Genomic DNA, 20,457 nt, shown 5'->3' with positions numbered 1-20,457 from the left:
TCACACTCAGTGCTAATATGCGACTGCCAGGTAACCTTATATCTACACATATTTGGGGGTGATGGAGGGATGATTGTGCCACAGGGAGACTGCACAAGTTCCACAAGAACAATATCAAAGTGCAGGACTTAAATCCGGGACACCAGATCTGTGAAGGGGCAGCACTAAACACTCTGCTACCCAATACAGTACAAGTTTAAAGTTCTAAAAATATCCTCCTGTGCACTTCAAACACCCTTAATACATATTCAGATAACTCCAATTGACCTTGTATGCATTTTATGATATCTTGAAATGCATCTGTGGTATCTGAAAATGCATTTAAGATATCATCAAGCAGACATTATCAAACGTGGATGCTTCATTTTAAGATATCATAAACCTCATTTTAAGAGATCTTAAAATGCATTTTGAGCTTTCGCTACGTGTTAATTCGGCTTGCCATACTCCAGAGAGATGTCAGAAGCGGAGTGCGACGCGAACGCAGCAGAGCAACAGGAACCGACTTGAGCCATCTAAATAATTCATTCACCAGATGGATTATTTTTCGTGGTATTTTGTAAAGGAAAGAGGCCGTTTTTCTTGTCTACATGTCCTATGTTTCTTATTGAACCTTTATTTATACAGCTAGCACGATGAAAGCTTGAACGCGGCTTGACCCTCAACGCTTCGAGAGAGAAGCAAGAGAGACACCGGAGAGGCGAGTACACTGGCCGGGATCTCCGCGCTAAGTCTCCTGCGTCAGGGCCCCTTTCAAAACACGACAGCTACTGGATTTTCTTTCCTTTTCGTTTTCTTCCAGTGCTATTTTTGCACACACACATGTGCATAACAAAGGGGGCTATGACCTTGCGTGAAGGATAGAAAAAAAATATGCCAGTGCCCCTGGGGAACTCGAACTATGTTCCATATTGCTATTAAAATGTCTACAAAATTTAATACACTCTGCCCGTCAGCTAATCAGTCCTTGGATGACAGGCGTTTTCTTTTTTAACTCTACAAGCAATAGCACTTGTGTTATGCATTCAATTGTTTAAGAAAAGTTACCAAAATCTACTTTAACGTTGAATATGAAAAAATATAGTAGACACACCCCCTTACCAACAGAGAGCACGGTCTCCCTAATGTCAATGAAAACTTTAGCAGGGACGGAGCTAAAGAATGTGATTTCAATAATTAAAATTGATTTCGCGAGCGCTGTCGAGCCGGCCTGAAAGAAGGCGACAGCTGCGGCGCGCGCGCGCGCGTTCACCTGCTCGCGCCACTCCGACACGCGCCTAGCGGAACAGCAACGCGCAGCGAGCTCCGCAAAAAAGGGGGCGACGCTCTTAATAGTGCATTTCACGTATTTGTTTTATTTCTGAACCCTTTAATCGACCCTTTATCACCAAGACCTCTCTGTAAGTGTCCATTGATTCAGTTTATACTTCTTTTCACCGTGTTCAACCTGTTCCCTTAATTGAGTGATCTATGTTTTTAAAAATGTAAAAAAGTTTTAGCACAGTATACAGCTAGTATATAGGTTTGCGATCACCTTTAATCTCAAGATTTACAGCTTTAACTACTACTTTAATATTTTCCTTTATTGTTATGAAATGATTTTAACTCCTCCGTCTTTTTCACTTCTCAATGCGAGGGGCTTTTTTGATATTTTACTGTACTTTTATCTCATTAACATTTTTATTTCTAGCTTTTCTTGCCAATTTCAGCATAAGATCAGTTGAAAAATACATTTTCTGTCCACCTTAGTGCTCAACGTGCTTTACAAAATGTCAAAGAAAAAGTTGCAAGAAAAGAAAAACAAATAAGAAATAAATAAGAATAAGAATGAATAAATGACATACCAAAACTAGTAACTGTAAATAAATCAATACATACCTACACCAGATATACAAGTACTAGATGAAGTACTGTAAAGTTCTTATTTAAAGATTCATTTTTAAGTCTTTAATGATAATTCTGATGCTGCAGTCAAGATGGCCAGTTGGGGGCAGGAAAATAAATCTAGGGGCAAAACACTGGAAAAAAAACGTGACATGTGCATCTAAATGTATCCATCCATCCATCATCCAACCCGCTATATCCTAAGTACAGGGTTACGGTGGTCTGCTGGAGCCAATCCCAGCCAACACAGGGCGCAAGGCAGGAAACAAACCCCGGGAAGGGTGCCAGCCCACCGCAGGGCACACACACACACACACCAAGCACACACCGGGGACAATTTAGAATCGCCAATGCACCTAACCTGCATGTCTTTGGACTGTGGGAAGAAACCGGAGCGCCTGGAGGAAACCCACGCAGACACGGGGAGAACATGCAAACTCCACGCATGTGTAGGTTTTTCTTCACGTTCATTATTTTTCCTCTTCAATTCCACAGGTGCATGTGTTTATTTGATTAACACACTGCAGTATCTCAGACCTTTATACACCAGCTAGATCCTACACGTTTGTGAGTGTCCTACTATTGACTGGCACCCCATCCAGGACTGGTTCCTGTTTCGTTTTGCAGAGTTTTATCCACATGACCCTAAACTTGGACTAAGTGGGTTTGGAGCGGTGGTTCTCAAACGCATTTCTTGGAATTCGATGTGGCTGCAGGTTTTTGCTCCAGCCAACTTCTGTTTTTAATTGGACTTCTACTCTAATTAAGCAAGTTGTTTCTTTCCCCAGTTTCTATATTTTGGGGTTAATGTTAAAAAAAAAAAAAAAAATATTGCTGCTTTCCCACCACAGGATCTTGGTTTTCAGTTTTCCTGTCTGATACAGACCCTGGGACACTTGTGGTTCTTGGCCACTTACGTGTGTTGTGTTCCCACTGCACAGAACTCCAGCCTTTATGCATAATATGCGATGTGCAAAAAAGGGTGATGCGGCTCGAAGTGAGGCGTATTCAGGAGTACGTGGTGTACCACCCCACCACTTAAATGTGGTATATGGCGCAGGCGCAGCAGGGAATCGACTATAAAGAGTGGTACAGTACAAATTGCGGCACTTCACCTTCACAGATAACTCTCCAAACTACTAACACATTTATAAGATGGCAGAAGTGACATGGTCAACCAATCAGCACAATTCATTACCCAAGCCCCACCCACGATAGTTCCTGGTTGAATGAAAAGTATACAGCCTGGAGGAGGAGCTAAGAAAGAACCAGGAACTTCAAATTGACAACGTTCTTGTAGTGGGTATGCTACAGAAGTTCCTCAATTCCTAAAAAGCAACTGATTCCTGAAATAAGTTTCTGTGGTGGGAAAGCGTCTTAGTTTTTTTTTTTTTTTTTTATTAGACTTTACTAATTATTTACATATGCTACATGGGGTAATTTGGTGTTTTTTATTTGCTTTTTAAGATTTTAGTTAAGATCATCAGCATCATAGTTTTCATTCTGCAGTTCCACGAGTTCTGGTTATTTATTCCATTAGTTACTAATGAACATGTAAGAGGGTCTGACGCTGAAGTAGTTGCAGCATTTTGGCATTAAGTGCCACTGGTGTCTGCTCTGTTTGTTAATTATTATTATTATTAGGATACAATTAAGGGAGCAAACTACACTGGAAAAAAAAGAAAACTTACAGGAAAAAAACATTGAGAGAGTCAAAGATTTATAGCTATATAAGAAATGCAGATTGTTTTATAAATGTAAAAATCACATTTCTGTGCCTTTCTGAATGTAAAATAAAAGAAGAGAAAAAAAGGCAGACCAATTAAATGAGATCAGTGTACATTGACATTTACTTATTTGTCTGACACCTTTACCCAAGGCGACTTACAACATTTATGATACAATTGGTTACATTTCTTTTTGGTTGTCCAATTGGAGTCCAGGCAGGTCATGTGACTTGCTCAGGGTCATTTAGTGATAAAGCTGACTGCAGTCATATGGCGTTCCCAAGACAGAGTTTGAGAACCGCTGGTTTGGAGAATGAATGAATAGATGAATGGGCCAGAAATGTGATGCAACAGGCAATGTTACAGCAGGAGTCAATTTCGGTGAAGTTACCATCAGAATTTGAAAGTCCAGCATGTACACTTTGGTCACATGGATGGATGTGCTCGCGGTGCCATGAAATGTTCGACTGACAAGTCTAAAGTGGAAAATATCTACACTATACCATAATTATGATATTTTCTGTCATGAAAAATGCTACACTGAAGATCAAGAAAGTTGTTGTATGCTTTGGGTTGTTGAATTTATCTATTGTAAGACACAAGTTGAGTGCAGCATGCATTTCATAAATAGATTACTGTATATGTTAGACACAAGGTGTACCTCAAGAGTAGAGGACAATATGACAAACTGTTTCTTCAATATTTCAGGAGACATCAATGAAATGCAAGTTTGAGAACTTAGTGAACTATTTTAACAATGAACCATGATTTCATATTTATAAAGAGAAATTTAAAGAGGCAAAAAATGTGTCTTCTTGCATAGGATTTAACTTTCTTTGATGGAGTAAGAAGTCAGATAAAAGTCAAATGTGGGCCACAGGCAAACGTTCAGAAATGTATGAATTTATAACAAAATATGTACTATAAGTGTATTTTTTGGGGATTGGGTAAAGTGTGGAGAAACCTTAGAAGGTGTCCACACAAACATAATAACTTGAAAACTTGACATTCACAAAAGCTGTCTCCAGACATGACTCCATAATTACATGAATGTCATTAATTTAGGTTTAGTGGAATTAAGAACAGTAATGATAATCTAAAAGACATTCAAAGGAAAGTGTCAAAATATTTATACCAAAACGTTTACGTGTGGTCGATCCTGTAAACGTTAAATGTTAAACCAAAATGAACGCAATTCTAACCAAAAAAGGCAATTAGTGTTGTGGAGGCGTCTTCACATTGGCAAATGTTTTACGGAACAGTATATTACTTTTTCAGAAAACCTACAGTGACAGAAAATGATTCTGATGTTATTCGCTGTGAATTGTGCTCTCTTTATTTACAGTTAAGAATACATTAATACAAATTCAAGTTCAAATCAAAGAGAAACCTCGCACTATTCACGAATTTAAAATTCTTGGGACTGGGCGGTGTTGGTGAGGAGCCATTTCATTATTGTCAAGTTCGGAAAGACGCTGGGATAAAAATATTAATTCCTGAAAAACGACTGCGTTGTGCGTGTAATTTGTTTTAGAAAAGCGTGTGAAAAATACATTTATGAGGCTTACATGTCAAACTCGCTGTGTCTTTTTAGAGAACCTCCATATTCACTACTTTTATTGCAAGTGGAGCAAGTGAACCTCAATTTCGCCGTGCAAATACGCATGTACACGTTATATTATATTATAATGTCGATATACTTGTTTATTAATGAGTTAAGTTTCGTCATTATTACGTACGTTCAGAATTTGTAACAAGCAGGTAAGCCGTCTGATTACCTCTGACTTTCCTATTAACTTATCTCGGGTTATACCGTACATGTCCCGACGTAAAATGAACTGAGGGTTTCTCTCCCGTTAACAGACCCCCCATTTGCCCAGGCTGTTTCGGACCCGTTCTCCCTAACTGCTTGCTGGTTGCCAGTGTGAAGAGTGAGCGCTGAATTTGTCCGGCTGTCTGCGCAGCGCAGCTGTCAAATGGCCGTCACTCATAAGCCCCCTACACTCCAAGCTCTGTCCCGAATCGAGATTTCCTTCTTCAAGAAATATTATTAATGATATCTTACTTTTATACACACCAATCAAATTCACGTAATTTATGCCCTACAACCCTCATCGACACCTTACTGTAACATTCATTAAAAGAATATATATATATATATATATATAAAAAAAACGGGACACGTGGATACAAGTGTGAAAAATAAAAGCTTGCAAAAATGTAACAGACAGAATAGAGAATATTAAAATATCGTAAGGTTTAAAAACTCGAATTCTCTCAGGCATAAACATAAGAAAATCAACTTGAGCCGACAGTAATTAGATCTGCTTTCGTAAAGAACGACATTTAAACTCCGGATAGAATGTGACAGTGTGTACTATTACTAAATTTAGATTAGCGCTTTTCAAAGATTCTGAAGGTCTCCTAAGTAAGCCATATGTTTAAATATACCAGGCAAAAATCATTATAAACTTAAAGAAAAAGAACGTTCACCAAGTGAAATACTCTTTTTCTTTGAATGTACTACACGTTCATTAATCGCGAGGAGAGAAGCCCCCAAAAATAAAGATAGTGTAACTTACCCAGCAGTGTGGACTCTACAGAAAATCACATCTCCTCTCTGCCATCAAATCTGCCAGTATCAGCTGGCCCCAGAAATCCAATCACTTACACAACACTTTGACCATTTGCTGCGTTTTTAACTCCCCTTAAAGAATCCCAGGCTACATAAAGGGCACAGCTGAGGCATCATATTTTTGGGTGGATAGGAACAGTTTTAGAGGTACAGAAACACAAGGCAAATAAAAGTATTAAAAACTAGAAATCACTTTAAAGAAACATTCATACAACGTGAATATTGTTCAAATCAGGACCAAAAGAACTAAACTAAAATTAAGGACTTACTTGTACTGTTTCAAATAAACATGGTCTTAATTTCCATTTGAAAAATACAAAATCTAGACTGCCTAGAACAGTACTAGAGCTGATTTCATATTAAAATGTAAAATATTCACCAAAAACTACATGGGCCAGGTTTGTTTTCAAAGTTAGAAAATAACAGGATAGCAACTGGTCCACGTAATGACACGTTTTCCTTATACTTTAAGGCACTGCAGTATTTTGGACCCCTGGCCATTTTCATACAAAAAGTTCTTCCCAGTTTCTGTTTTGTGGTGGGGTGGTGAAGTGGGTAGCACTGCTGCCTCGCAGTTGGGAGACCTGGGGACCTGAGTTCGCTTCCTGGGTCCTCCCTGCGTGGAGTTTGCATGTTCTCCCCGTGTCTGCGTGGGTTTCCTCCGGGCACTCCGGTTTCCTCCCACTGTCCAAAGACATGCTGGTTAGGTGGATTGGCGATTCTAAATTGGCCCTATTGTGTGCTTGTTGTGTGTGTGTGTTTGTGTGTGTCCTGCGGTGGGTTGGCACCCTGCCCGGGAGGGGCCAAGGAGGTCAGGTGCAGTGTGAGTTGGGTGGTGGCCGAAGGCGGGGACCTTGGCGGTCTGATCCTCGGCTACAGAAGCTGGCTCTTGGGACGTGGAATGTCACCTTTCTGAAGGGGAAGGAGCCTGAGCTTGTGCGCGAAGTTGAGAGGTTCCGGCTAGATATAGTCGGGCTCACCTCGACGCACAGCTTGGACTCTGGAACCAATCTCCTTGAGAGGGGCTGGACTCTGTACCACTCTGGAGTTGCCCCCGGTGAGAGGCGCCGAGCGGGTGTGGGTATACTTACTGTCCCCCGACTTGGAGCTGTACATTGGGGTTTACCCCGGTGGACGAGAGGGTAGCCTCCCTTCGCCTTCGGGTGGGGGGACGGGTCCTAACTGTTGTTTGTGCGTATGCACCGAACAGCAGTTCGGAGTACCCACCCTTTTTGGAGTCCCTGGAGGGGGTGCTAGAGGGCATACCTTCTGGGGACTCCCTCGTTCTGCTGGGAGACTTCAATGCTCACGTGGGCAATGACAGTGAGACCTGGAAGGGCGTGATTGGGAGGAATGGCCCCCCCGATCTGAACCCGAGCAGTGTTTTGTTATCGGACTTCTGTGCTCGTCACGGATTGTCCATAACGAACACCATGTTCAAGCATAGGGGTGTTCATATGTGCACTTGGCACCAGGACACCCTAGGCCTCAGTTCGATGATCGACTTTGTGGTCGTGTCGTCGGACTTGCGGCCACATGTCTTGGACACTCGGGTGAAGAGAGGGGCGGAGCTGTCAACTGATCACCACCTGGTGGTGAGTTGGCTTCGATGGTGGGGGAGGATCCCGGTCAGGCGTGGTAGGCCCAAACGTGTTGTGAGGGTCTGCTGGGAACGTCTGGCAGAGCCCCCTGTCAGAAGTAGCTTCAACTCCCACCTCCGGCAGAACTTCGACCACATCCCGAGGGAGGTGGGGGACATTGAGTCAGAATGGGCCATGTTCCGTGCCTCTATTGTTGAGGCAGCTGACCGGAGCTGTGGCCGTAAGGTGGTCAGTGCCTGTCGTGGCGGCAATCCCCGAACCCGTTGGTGGACACCGGCGGTGAAGGATGTCGTCAAGCTGAAGAAGGAGTCCTACCGGTCCCTTTTGTCCTGTGGGACCCCGGAGGCAGCTGATAGGTACCGGCAGGCCAAGTGGAATGCGGCTTTGGTGGTTGCTGAGGCAAAAACTCGGGCATGGGAGGAGTTCGGGGAGACCATGGAGAACGACTTTCGGACGGCTTCGAGGAGATTCTGGTCCACCATCCGGCGTCTCAGGAAGGGGAAGCAGTGCAGTGTCAACACTGTATATGGTGGGGATGGTGCGCTGCTGACCTCGACTCGGGACGTTGTGGGTCGGTGGGGGGAGTACTTCGAAGACCTACTCAATCCCATTAACATGCCTTTCAATGAGGAAGCAGAGCCTGGGGACTCAGAGGTGGGCTCCCCCATCTCTGGGACTGAGGTCACCGAGGTGGTCAAAAAACTACTTGGTGGCAGGGCCCCGGGGGTGGATGAGATACGCCCAGAGTTCCTCAAGGCTCTGGATGTTGTAGGACTGTCTTGGTTGACACGCCTCTGCAACATCGCATGGACATCAGGGACAGTGCCTCTGGATTGGCAGACCGGGGGTGGTGGTCCCCCTCTTTAAGAAAGGGGATCGGAGGGTGTGTTCCAACTACAGAGGGATCACACTCCTCAGCCTCCCTGGAAAAGTCTATTCAGGGGTCCTGGAGAGGAGGGTTCGTCGGATAGTCGAGCCTCGGATTCAGGAGGAACAGTGTCCTGGTCGCGGAACAGTGGACCAGCTCTATACCCTTAGCAGGGTCCCGGAGGGTGCATGGGAGTTTGCCCAACCAGTCTACATGTGTTTTGTGGACTTGGAAAAGGCATTCGACCGTGTCCCTCGGGGAATCCTGTGGGGGGTACTCCGAGAGTATGGGGTACCGGCCCCCCTGATAAGGGCTGTTCGGTCCCTGTACGATCGGTGCCAGAGCTTGGTCCGCATTGCCGGCAGTAAGTCGAACCCGTTTCCAGTGAGAGTTGGACTCCGCCAGGGCTGCCCTTTGTCACCGATTCTGTTCATAACTTTTACGGACAGAATTTGTAGGCGCAGCCAGGGCGTTGAGGGGGTCCGGTTTGGTGGGCTCAGGATTGGGTCACTGCTTTTTGCAGATGATGTTGTCCTGTTTGCTTCATCAGGCCGTGATCTTCAGCTCTCTCTGGATCGGTTCGCAGCCGAGTATGAAGCGGCTGGGATGAGAATCAGCACCTCCAAATCCGAGACCATGGTCCTCAGCCGGAAATGGGTGGAGTGCCCTCTCAGGGTTGGTAGCGAGATCCTGCCCCAAGTGGAGGAGTTCAAGTATCTCGGGGTCTTGTTCATGAGTGAGGGAAGAATGGAGCGTGAGATCGACAGGCGGATCGGTGCGGCATCTGCAGTAATGCGGGCACTGCATCAGTCTGTCGTGGTGAAAAAGGAGCTGAATCGTAAGGCAAAGCTCTCAATTTACCAGTCGATCTATGTTCCTACCCTCACCTATGGTCATGAGCTATGGGTAGTGACCGAAAGAACGAGATCGCGAATACAAGCGGCTGAAATGAGATTCCTCCGCAGGGTGTCTGGGCTTTCCCTTAAAGATAGGGTGAGAAGCTCAGTCATCCGGGAGGGGCTCAGAGTAGAGCCACTACTCCTCTGCATCGAGAGGAGTCAGATGAGGTGGCTCGGGCATCTGATCAGGATGCCTCCTGGACGCCTCCCTGGTGAGGTGTTCCGGGCACGTCTAACCGGGAGGAGGCCCCGGGGAAGACCCAGGACACGTTGGAGGGACTATGTCTCTCGACTGGCCTGGGAACGCCTTGGGATTCTCCCGGAAGAGCTAGAAGAAGTGGCCGGGGAGAGGGAAGTCTGGGTATCTCTGCTCAAGCTGCTGCCCCCGCGACCCGATCTCGGATAAGCGGGAGACAATGGATGGATGGATGGATGGATGGATGTGTGCTTGGTGTGTGGAGGTGTGTGTGTGTCCTGCGGTGGGTTGGCACCCTGTCAGGGATTGGTTCCTGCCTTGTGCCCTGTGTTGGCTGGGATTGGCTCCAGCAGACCTCCGTGACCCTGTGTTCGGATTCAGCGGGTTGGAAAATGGATGGATGGATGTTTTGTGGTGATGAGGTTCAGGGTTTTATCCAGTATTTCTGTGAACTGTTATATACAAGTAAGCCGATTCCTCCTGCTGAAATGCTAGGTTGGTGAAATCTAGATTGAATTGAACTAAAAAATACAATCCTTAATCTATCTATCTATTATATAGTGCCTTACACATCTATCTATCTATCTATCTATCTATCTATCTATCTATCTATCTATCTATCTATCTATCTATCTATCTATCTATCTATCTATCTATCTATCTATCTATCTATCTATCTATCTATCTGTCTGTCTAGTGCCTTTCATATCTGTTTACTCATATAGTCTTTGATATCTATCTATTTATCTATCTATGTTCACAACATTGGAAATGGTTTCATGCCCCTCACTTGACTTGCATGTTCCCACAATCTCTACCATATTCTAAGAATTTATAAAGAGAAGGAATTTATCTTATTAATGGATAATTTCAAACAGGTGTTCCATTAATGTACCACAATGGAAAAGTCAGTCAACAAATTGCATGACTTGTGATAATGTACAGTATCTGAGAAAATGTCCCTCCATCCATCTATCCATCCACCCATTTTCTAACTCACTGTTCTAGGTCATAAGCAGACAGTCTCTGCAGCAATGGGCACAAAGTGAGAACCAACCTTACGCAGAGCATAATTCATCAAAAGCACACTATCTTCTGTCATTACTGTGTTTATTATTTCTTGTTTCTATACAAATTCAGTAGTTTAACACCATCTTAACAGTTCTTTTTGCTTCTTTAATCCTTCAGAAATACAGTATATATTTATATTCCTCCTTTTAATAATGTATACTTGGAGTTTATTTTTTACAAATACAGTACTGATAGAACTTAAACTGCCTAAACTGGTTTCAAGACAGGATCTAGTAAGTAATGGGGTGCCAGTCTAAGGAAGAGCATAATAAGGTACACACTAAATTATAGTGGGTTATAATATTAAGAGTCAACAGATAGCCTAACATGCACATCACTGGAATGTAAGTGGTAAAATGGAGTATCTGGAGGAAAAACCTCACAATCACAGATAAAATATTCAAACCCTGCACAGATAAAGCCCAAGGTGGAAACTCAGTGCTCCTGAACTTTGAGACGGTAGTGCTAACCATTGTACCGCCATGCTAACTTCATTAAATAATGATAGTGCTAAACATAAATAAATTGTATGATTATATGTTTTATTTTGAATAGGTATATGCAAATATATACAATATACAGTATATTACCTTTTATTTTGAGGTGGCATGGTGGCGCAGTGGTAGTGCTTCGCAGTAAGGAGACTGGGTCCACATCCCAGGTCCTCTTTGCATGGAGTTTGCATATTCTCCCCGTGTCTGTGGGGGTTTCCTCCGGGAGTTGCGGTTTCCTCCCACATTTCAAAGACATGCTGGATAGATGAATTGGCGATCCTAAATTGGCCATAGTGTGTGGTGAGGTGTGCATGTGTGTGCATTTGTCCTACACTGGACTGGCGTCCTGATTTGTTTCTGCCTTGCACCGTATGCTAACTGGGATAGGGTCCAGCAGACCCCCATAACCCTGTTCAGGACTAAACAGGTTAGAAAATAACTGATGTTTTATTTTGATGTAATGTGTAAAGTAATTTTTAATATTCTTAAAAATGTTAATATTCTGGCACAGTTGCCTCACAGTTAGGAGACCTGGATTCGCTTCCCAGGTTCTCCCTGTGTGGAGTTTGCATGTTCTCCCCGTGTCTACGTGGGTTTCCTCCGGGTGTTCCGGTTTCCTCCCATAGTCCAAAGACATGCAGGTTAGATGCATTGGCAATTCTAAATTGTCCCTAGTGTGTATGCTTGGTATGTGTGTGTGTGCGCGCTCTGCGGTGGGCTGGCACCCTGCCCGGGGTTTGTTTCCTGCCTTGCGCCCTGTGCTGACTGGGATTGGCTCCAGCAGACCCCCGTGACCCTGTAGTTAGGATATAGTGGGTTGGATAATGGATGGATGGATGGATGTTAATATTCTTAATCACAAACTGTTTTCCAATTCTTTGTATAAAAAAGTGAAACTGTTTTTTTTTTCATATTCTATGAAGTTTTGCTTGGTGATTCATGGTTACGTGTCATTTATCATTTCAGTCTAAAAGTAAAAAAAATATATATTTCTAATTGCCGCAAGGCATAGTGTTGCAGCTCCATTGAAAAGTTATGGCAGGATAACTGTCGTGCTGTCACAGAGAGTGGATATACTGTAGAAAAAGTGTGCTGTTCATCTTATGGTTTGTTTGTCTCTTTAAATCACACTCAAAATTGTAAATCTCCTACAGATCTTAGGCTATGGGTGCTTTCACGTAAGTGATGATCAATTTGGTACACGGTATTGGATTAATTAAAATGAAAACTTACTTAATACTGACTCTGTTTTTTTGTATGATCTTTGTATGGATTAACACATAATTTAAAACTCAGTTATGTATTAGTAAAACAATTTTGTTAAATGCTGTCATCAGCTGGTAGTAAGAACAGCAACTTAGACGCAATGGTGGGGTGCCAACTGGGCCATCCTGTTTACTTTGATATGCATGAAACAAAGTAAGAAGCGTATGATAGTGCAATATATAACAGAAATAAATTCAGCCATCGCCTGTATAACGTTCTGCACTTAAAGGTGTCAGGCTTGCGTTAAACTTCCTTGTCTCTGGTGGACTGTCTAGAAAATGAACTGCCACCTTCAAGGACTGCCCTGTTCTTAGAGTTCCTGGACCAGAAGGGGCGAAGTTAGTGGCCCTCACTGAGGTGCTTCTCCAAACTGTGGGTGAGAAAGGAGACAAGGTGGTTAGCACTTGGGCCCCCTGGTGCCGCGGGGTGGTAGTGCTTATCTTTGACAAGCCTGGAAGGTGACCCTCTGACATTGCCTTTATTTCAACACTCAATTTTATTAGACATCCTTTTGTTTTGCACACTTTAAACTACAAGCTATATATTTATATTAGACAAAAATTTTCCATGCGTGGTTCAGTGTCAAAGAATAAGGTTCTGTTGGATGACTGTGGAATAAATGATAGAGCCATGATGAAAGTAATTGTTTTTAATATATCTTAATTTACTTATTTACTGTATGTAACACATTCTTCTCAAAGCTAGTCACAGTGCTTATTAATAAGAAACAAGTTCTGTTACTGATGTAGTCATAAATTAATTGATTTGATGAATAGGTGGGGAGTTGAGATTTTATCTACGCGTGGATGTGTGTCTGTCTGCCCAGCCCGGAAGTCAGAGGTGGAGTTGGGCTAAGGGCTCCACCTCCAAGAATACACAAGCGAGGTGAGCACGTCAGCAAAACGAAACCTCCGAAGAAAGACAAAGTCGCTTAGCCACTAACATCGGCAAAATGGTATGCCTTTTACTTTTCCTCCTGCCGCTAATACACAAGTGAGTTGAGCACATCGGCAAACTGAAACATCCTAGGAGAGAGACGCCCAGAGTAGTTCCTTTCAATTACCTGAAATCTCTACATTTCAGTTTTTTTTTCAGATATTTCAATAGTTTCCAGGACCCCAGGCTTTTTACAGCACGGGCTTACACAGCAAGTACCTTCATAAATATAGTAGTTTCAAGTGGAGAACACAAAATTGATACCTGCATATTCTTCATACGTAAGAAAATAGCAAGCATGGCCTCTTCTGAAGTAGACGGTCCCAAAAATCTTCAGAACATTTGCTCTTAGGCATTTTACTCTAATAATGGCCATCACAAGAAGCACCCAGAACATTGAAATCTCAAAGGTTGGTTATGGGGAGTCTATTCTTCATAATCAGGTGTTTAATGTCATTCCAGTACTCTGAAATTTGCTTTAGAATTATGCAGTCACGATTCATGTATTTGAGTTATGCTGAGTACTTGTTTCTATTCAAACAATGAAACAATAGCCTGCAAAGTCAAGTCACGTCAGGTAGGGGAGCATACATTGGCACAGCACATTGCCGTACCCAACACACAATGAAGCAGCTTGGGATCCCACTTGACAACCCCCCAGGCAGACACGCGGTCCAGTCCCACTCTCTGGAAATGGCCGTCTATCTGGTGTTACATGGGCGTCCCCCTTGGCCTAGTTCAGCCACTCAGGTCATCAATAAGGGTCCTGTGATCCGGATGACCCTTGGGGGAATCGCACCACATGGCCGTAGTTCCGTAACTGACACTCCGTTACAATGCAGGTAATGGGCCTCATTCGAGACTCCGTGAGCAACTGCTTGTTCGGCAGAAAGTCAAACCAGCGGTAACCAAAACATTCACCAGCACCTGAAAAACGCAAAATGAAAGGAATACTACATCCAGAAACAATATTTGTTTTTTTATATATTACTTATTTTATGCATTACATATTTTGTAGTAAATGATGAGACAAATTTTCAAATTCGTGTTCTAATGGAGACTGAAGACAAAAAGGTTTCTGATACGATACAAGCCAATGGTGATCAATACAGTACAATGACAAACAATATGAAAATATCCATGGGGAAGAAAAAAATCTCTTGTTTCTCTCATCACATAATCCACATATCAGTTATCCAATTGTTTGCTCATAACCTGCAAAAATGTATACATTGTTTGTTAAAATATCGTTATATGGATGCTTCCAGAAAAATCAGCACACATAATAAACAGGAAACATAGATCACATGGGACTGAGTTTTTGAATTAGACATTTGCCTCTTCTCCTCATTCACTGGTCAAGTGTCCTCCCTTCAATTCAAAAATCCAAACCCGTGTGTGAATTGCGTTTCCTGTTTATGATGCGTGCTGATTTCTCCGGAAGCTTCTATTAACAATATTTTAGCAAAAACATATGCATTTTGCACATTGTAAGCAAGCGACTGGATAACTTACACGGGGCTCATACAACACCAGTAAAATTAGATTTTGTTTCCTCCATGCAGGTCCTTTATATCGTTTGCCATTGTACATTATTGGTCACTATTGGCCTATATTATATCATAAACTTTTTTTTGTCTTCGCTTTCCATGAAACTACTGGCATCACTAAAAAATGCATAAAAATATAATTTTTTCGTTGGCATATTATTTAAAAGTCTTTGAATTTTTATCTTAAGAGATACCCTACAGAAAAACTGCATACCGTATATACGCACGAATAAGTTCTCCCACGGATAAGTTGGGACTTGATTTTACTATATAATTTCCAGTATTTTATAATGTCGGTCATATAAGTCGAATGCAGAAAACTCATACTATTGGTCCAAGAGATTATGATATGCTAACGCCCACCTGAGAGAGTCACCACGGAGCACACAGCCTTTTTTTTCTATGTATTGTGCCCACATGACCACACGGTAATACCCAAACTATTCTGAAGCAACGATTGTATTGTTTTGTGTTTTTTGTATCTCACACCCTCATACACCTTTATTGTAAGAGCATCCCTTATCTTTGATGGAGTGTTCAATCATAAGAAAATGTGAAGCTCTTTTTAAATTAAACATCATTGAAGTGGCAAAAGAAATTGGTAACTGCGCTGCTGCAACAAAATTTGGTGTGTCTGAGAAACTGGTGCGAGATTGGAGGAAGCAAGAAGATGTAAAAAAAAAAAAAAAGTTAAGTGTCGCATTTTTGAACGGGCGTACAAGTCGGGGTCTGATTTTATGATCGATTTTTCAGGTTTCAAGACCCGACTTATACGCGAGTCTATACAGTATTTCTACATTAGGAGCTACAGAAATAAGCATTTTCTTCTGCAAACACCTTGATTGTTGATTCTTCCCCAACATGTGCAAACTCCTTTTCAGCATTAGCAGTGTCAAGTGTTAACCCTTGAACTGAATTTAGATGGCATCAGACTACTGCTTACTGGTGACACCAGGATTCCTGGATCAAAACTCAGGGACAGGTGGAAGTCACGCATTATTCACTCATCAATCGGTCCCTCTATTTTTGGTTGGTAAAGATTGACATTACCCAAAAATTATAGTAGAAAACAATCACACGACCAATCATTAGAGGATTTGATAAGCTCTCCCATCAGGTTCCCTCTCTTCTTTACTTTCCAGAAAAGGTTGTATTTTTAAACATGGGCATGGAGAAGAGGTCTGTAAGGTTAAACTGAAGTTAAATGAACACCCTCCACTCACAGACCTCTCTTTAAACTGTTACAAATTGGGGCTCACATAGCAATTCGATTTCATGCAGCAAACAAATCAACAGTGAAGTCAGAACATGAGAAGATTTGCTCAGAGTAACGTACTGAGTCAATGTTGGTAGTCTAATGCCTTTGGGCCATACTGCTGTACTGGTTTCTAACAGTAAAGGATGCTGTGGCAACAAGGAATAACACACTCATCTTTTAAAACATCCATCCTAAGAACCTTATGGACTAGAAATATTATGATCTTCAGAGAGGTTACGTTGTTAACAAAGAAATGAAGATATGGAAAAAGATGATCCACTGTGGCAACCCCTAACAGGAGCAGCAGAAAGAGAAAAGAAGAAGAAGAAGAAGAAGAAGAAGAAGAAGAAGAAGAAGAAGAAGAAGAAGAAGAAGAAGAAGAAGAGGTTATGTTGTAGCTCAGAGAAGACCTATCAACTCAAAGATCCTTTTCGGTACACTTTCTGGCTTTATAACTGTAAGCATACAAAGACCATTCCTGCTTTACAACACATTCTTAGCAATGAATAAGCTAAAACATCAGTGATTATATTTTACCAAAGTAGATGCAACTAGACCTTAATTGCAATATCTGTTTACATATGTCAAAATATTTTATTGTTGATTTGTTTCTTTATCTTGTTGCTCTGATGGAGCCTCCCTCATGGGCATCACTTAAGTTGAAAAACACTGAACAGTCCAGATCTAACTGCAGATAACATCTGGTCTGTGGTTTCAGTGGTCTCGAAACATGTCACAGTGGGTAGAAGATCAATTGGCACTAGCTGTTATTTTGCTAAATCCAGAACAAACTAAACTATTGTCTGCTATTTTTTCTGTTTCCTTGGCTTAAATTGGGCATATCTTACAGTATGTTCATTTAGCCTTTCATGTTGGATTTGAATGTTGTCTGCTGTTAATTAACAACACCAAAAAGTTTCTTTGTGTATCTCCCTGGCTTTTCTTGTATTCACACAGCAATAGGTGTACGTGCTAAAACAACTAAAGAACAATCATCCCAGTCACCGGGTGCATGTAAAGCAATACAGTAAACATTCAGAAGTACCGACACCAAAAACCTTACCAAAAATATAATGAGAGCCACTCTTACTGCGGCTAACTAAGCGCTAGCATTTCATTCAAAGGCAGGGAAAAAATCATAGCAGATTGTAAATTTCATGTTCCTAATTGTTTCCATGTGTTGTGAGCAACCCCTGTTAAGTTTTAATTAAAAATTCCTATCTCTTTTTATGCTTCAATCTCTGTCAGAAATGAATACTTTTTAATGAGATTTAATTAAAGGTTTTAATTTCGAAGAGTAGCATCAAGAAAGAGCCAAGTGGCACACTTTGGGGGGAAAAAGCTCCCCTCACCTTTACTAAGGACTTTGCCACAATGCATGCTGGGCTCTAAGTGAGGGCAACTGACAATATTCCAGAATTAATAACTAAACTCAGACATTTTGGGAGTCTAGTACATCACATTACATTCAGTTCAAGGTATTCAAGCTTCAGACTGTCCTTGATCGGAACGAGTGTCTTATCTATAAAGGTACGGTTTGATCCTGTGCCTAGTGGAAGTGGAGACAATTCATAACACAGCACTGCACATCTCCAAGTGCTATTAAGTATCTGAGCTGCAGTCCTAGTGTGGAGAATGATTGTGTGTTTCAGCAGGTGTCCTTTGGCATGTTAGATTATCTGGGGTACATTATGGCGCTTTCCAGGGTTAACTGGTTATCTTGAGAGGGTCTGGAAGGCTGTCAGGGATTGTCCTCCTCACTGCTTTCAAGTGAAGAGTCCAGCAAGTAACACTCACGGTCACATCATTACTGATAATGCTTCTTTGTTCGCAACATAAAGTGTCTTGTAACGGTGTTCACTGCTAGTGACACTATAAAAAAAAAAGAAGAATTGATTTTATCACACGGACGCTCCATATGGCAGGCCTCAGCATTTTTCTACAAATAAAGTTCTTTACTGCCTTTGAAAAATATCTGACTTTTGGACCATTTTCAACTTTCATCGGTTTCATTTAATATTTGTTATACAGTACAAATAACCTGTTTTTTTTTTACATTTTAAGAAAAATCATAAATTAACAAATCAATTGAAAATGAATACAGAAGAAAATATTTAAAAACTAATGGGCTTACAAATTTTCAAGGCCAGTAATGTGTCAAACTCAAATAATTTAAGAGCAGAGAATTAATGTAAAATATTCCCAACTTTGTTTGGTGTTAGTGATTGTTGGAATAAATAGCACAGTCTTTGTAAGGTTTCTTTTTCAGTATGAAGGCCAAGCAGTATCTGAAACAAATCACAAAAAAGCTCTGTGAAAGTAAAGAGTGAGGAGGGAGAACACAAAAGATGGAAACATAACCCAGTAAGGAACTTAAGGTGTACTATAGTACCGCTGCACTGCCCAGCTATGGCCACACCTAACAAGTGAGCGGTGGGGCAGCAAGGACAGCTACATTACATGAACGAATAGGCAACAATTACAATGAGACTTTCAAGAATTCTTAGTGTGATCTGGTCATTTCTGACATTGGACAGTAGCTCAGTAAGCTATTAGGTTCACATTGTTTGATTGTTGGACTTGCCTTTTGACAATTTCCACAATTACCGTATATACTCGCGTATAAGTCAATCATAAAATCAGACCCCGACTTATAAGCCCGTTCAAAAATACAACACTTCATTTTTTTTGTTTACATCTTCTTGCCTCCTCCAATCTCGCGTCAGTTTCTCAGACACATCAATTTTTGTTGCAGCAGCGCAGTTACCAATTTCTTTTGCCATTTTGACGACTTTTAATTTAAAACCAGCTTCATATTTTCTTCTGATGGAACGCTCCATCATAGATAAGAGATTTTCTTACGATAAAGGTGTATGAGGGTGTGAGATACAAAAAGCACAAATCAGTGCAAACGTCGCTTCGGAGTAGTTCGGGTATTACCGTGTCGTTACGTAGGCACAGTACACAGAAAAGAAAGGCCGTGTGCTCCGTGGTTACTCTCTCAGGTGGGTGTTAGCATATCATAATCTCTTAATCAATAATCAATAGCGCAAGTTTTCCGCATTCGACTTATACAACCGACATTATAAAATACTGGAAATTATATGGTAAAATCAAACCCGACTTATCCGTGGGAGAACTTAAACGGGAGTATATACAGTATATCTTTACATGTTATGTACATTAGTGCCTTCTCCAGCAGGACTTCTTTTCTTGTCTGTTAAATCTATTAGCTTAAGCTTGATTAAACATTTTCCCAGACTGAAATCAGCTCGATCTCAATTATCAGTGGTAAGTTCAGAGATTTTATTCAGCACCAAAATTCAAAAACTCTAATGGCTGAGGTTTCTACAGCAACTTGTTGCTATAAAGACCTTGTTTTCGGTCTTTAAACATAATGTAGCAACCCTAGGAGCCATGATCTTAGATGTAGTTGTCGTCTTATTTCATCACAGCACTCTCCATATACAGTATACATATCAGATTTACACCCAATGCTGAACAATCTTAATTTGGAAGAAGAAATAAATTTAATTAATCTCAATCTTCTTAATATGTTGCAAAAGATCAATATTTGTAATTGCATTACTTATCTTTGTGACAAGTAAACCACATTAATTTTGATCTTCATTTGGTAGAAAAGATCAGCTTTAGCACTTTTATTCCTTACCTTCATGACAAGTCTTTATAGAGCTTTTAGCTGTTAAAATGTTGTCATCAGCATATGTAAGGAGTGCATGTGGAGGTGGTCCACTCCTACAAGTGCGTGGTCGGACACATTCATGACAGGTTGGACTGGATTCGGAGCACAATGGGACTAAAAAAGAAAGGACAGAGCAGGCTCTTGTTTCCTTAAGAGACTGTGTTCCTTTAATGTGGGAAGTGACGTCCTTCACCTCTTCTACAACTCTGTGATGGCCGGTGTGGTGTGCAGGTCTGGTAACATCACTTCAAGAGAGGCCCACCAAATCAACAAGCTAAATAAAAGGGCAAGTTCAGTTATGGGATGCACTTTGGACCCCCTGGAGTTCATAGCAAAGGAGAGAATTAAAACAAGTCTGAGTGCCACTAT

The 20,457-nt window shown here is 41.7% G+C and overlaps 1 protein-coding gene across 6 annotated transcripts in view; it reads right to left on the bottom strand.

Moving 5' to 3' along the window:
• Positions 1-20,457, bottom strand: part of casz1 (castor zinc finger 1) — a 601,697-nt gene that overhangs the window by 365,600 nt on the left and 215,640 nt on the right. Inside the window, exon 1 of one of the 6 annotated variants that reach the window (XM_051931300.1) lies at positions 6,194-6,212. The exons of the other annotated variants lie outside the window; for them this stretch is intronic. The gene's annotated coding sequence lies outside the window, so the exon portion shown is untranslated. Of the gene's footprint in view, positions 1-6,193; positions 6,213-20,457 lie in introns of those variants that run through there. 6 annotated transcript variants of the gene reach the window in all.

This window comes from Erpetoichthys calabaricus, chromosome 8 (assembly GCF_900747795.2).
Source record: "Erpetoichthys calabaricus chromosome 8, fErpCal1.3, whole genome shotgun sequence".
Classification (NCBI taxonomy): domain Eukaryota; kingdom Metazoa; phylum Chordata; class Cladistia; order Polypteriformes; family Polypteridae; genus Erpetoichthys; species Erpetoichthys calabaricus.
The sequence above is the reverse complement of the archived record's forward strand: the minus strand, read 5'-3'. Positions and strand labels throughout refer to the sequence as shown.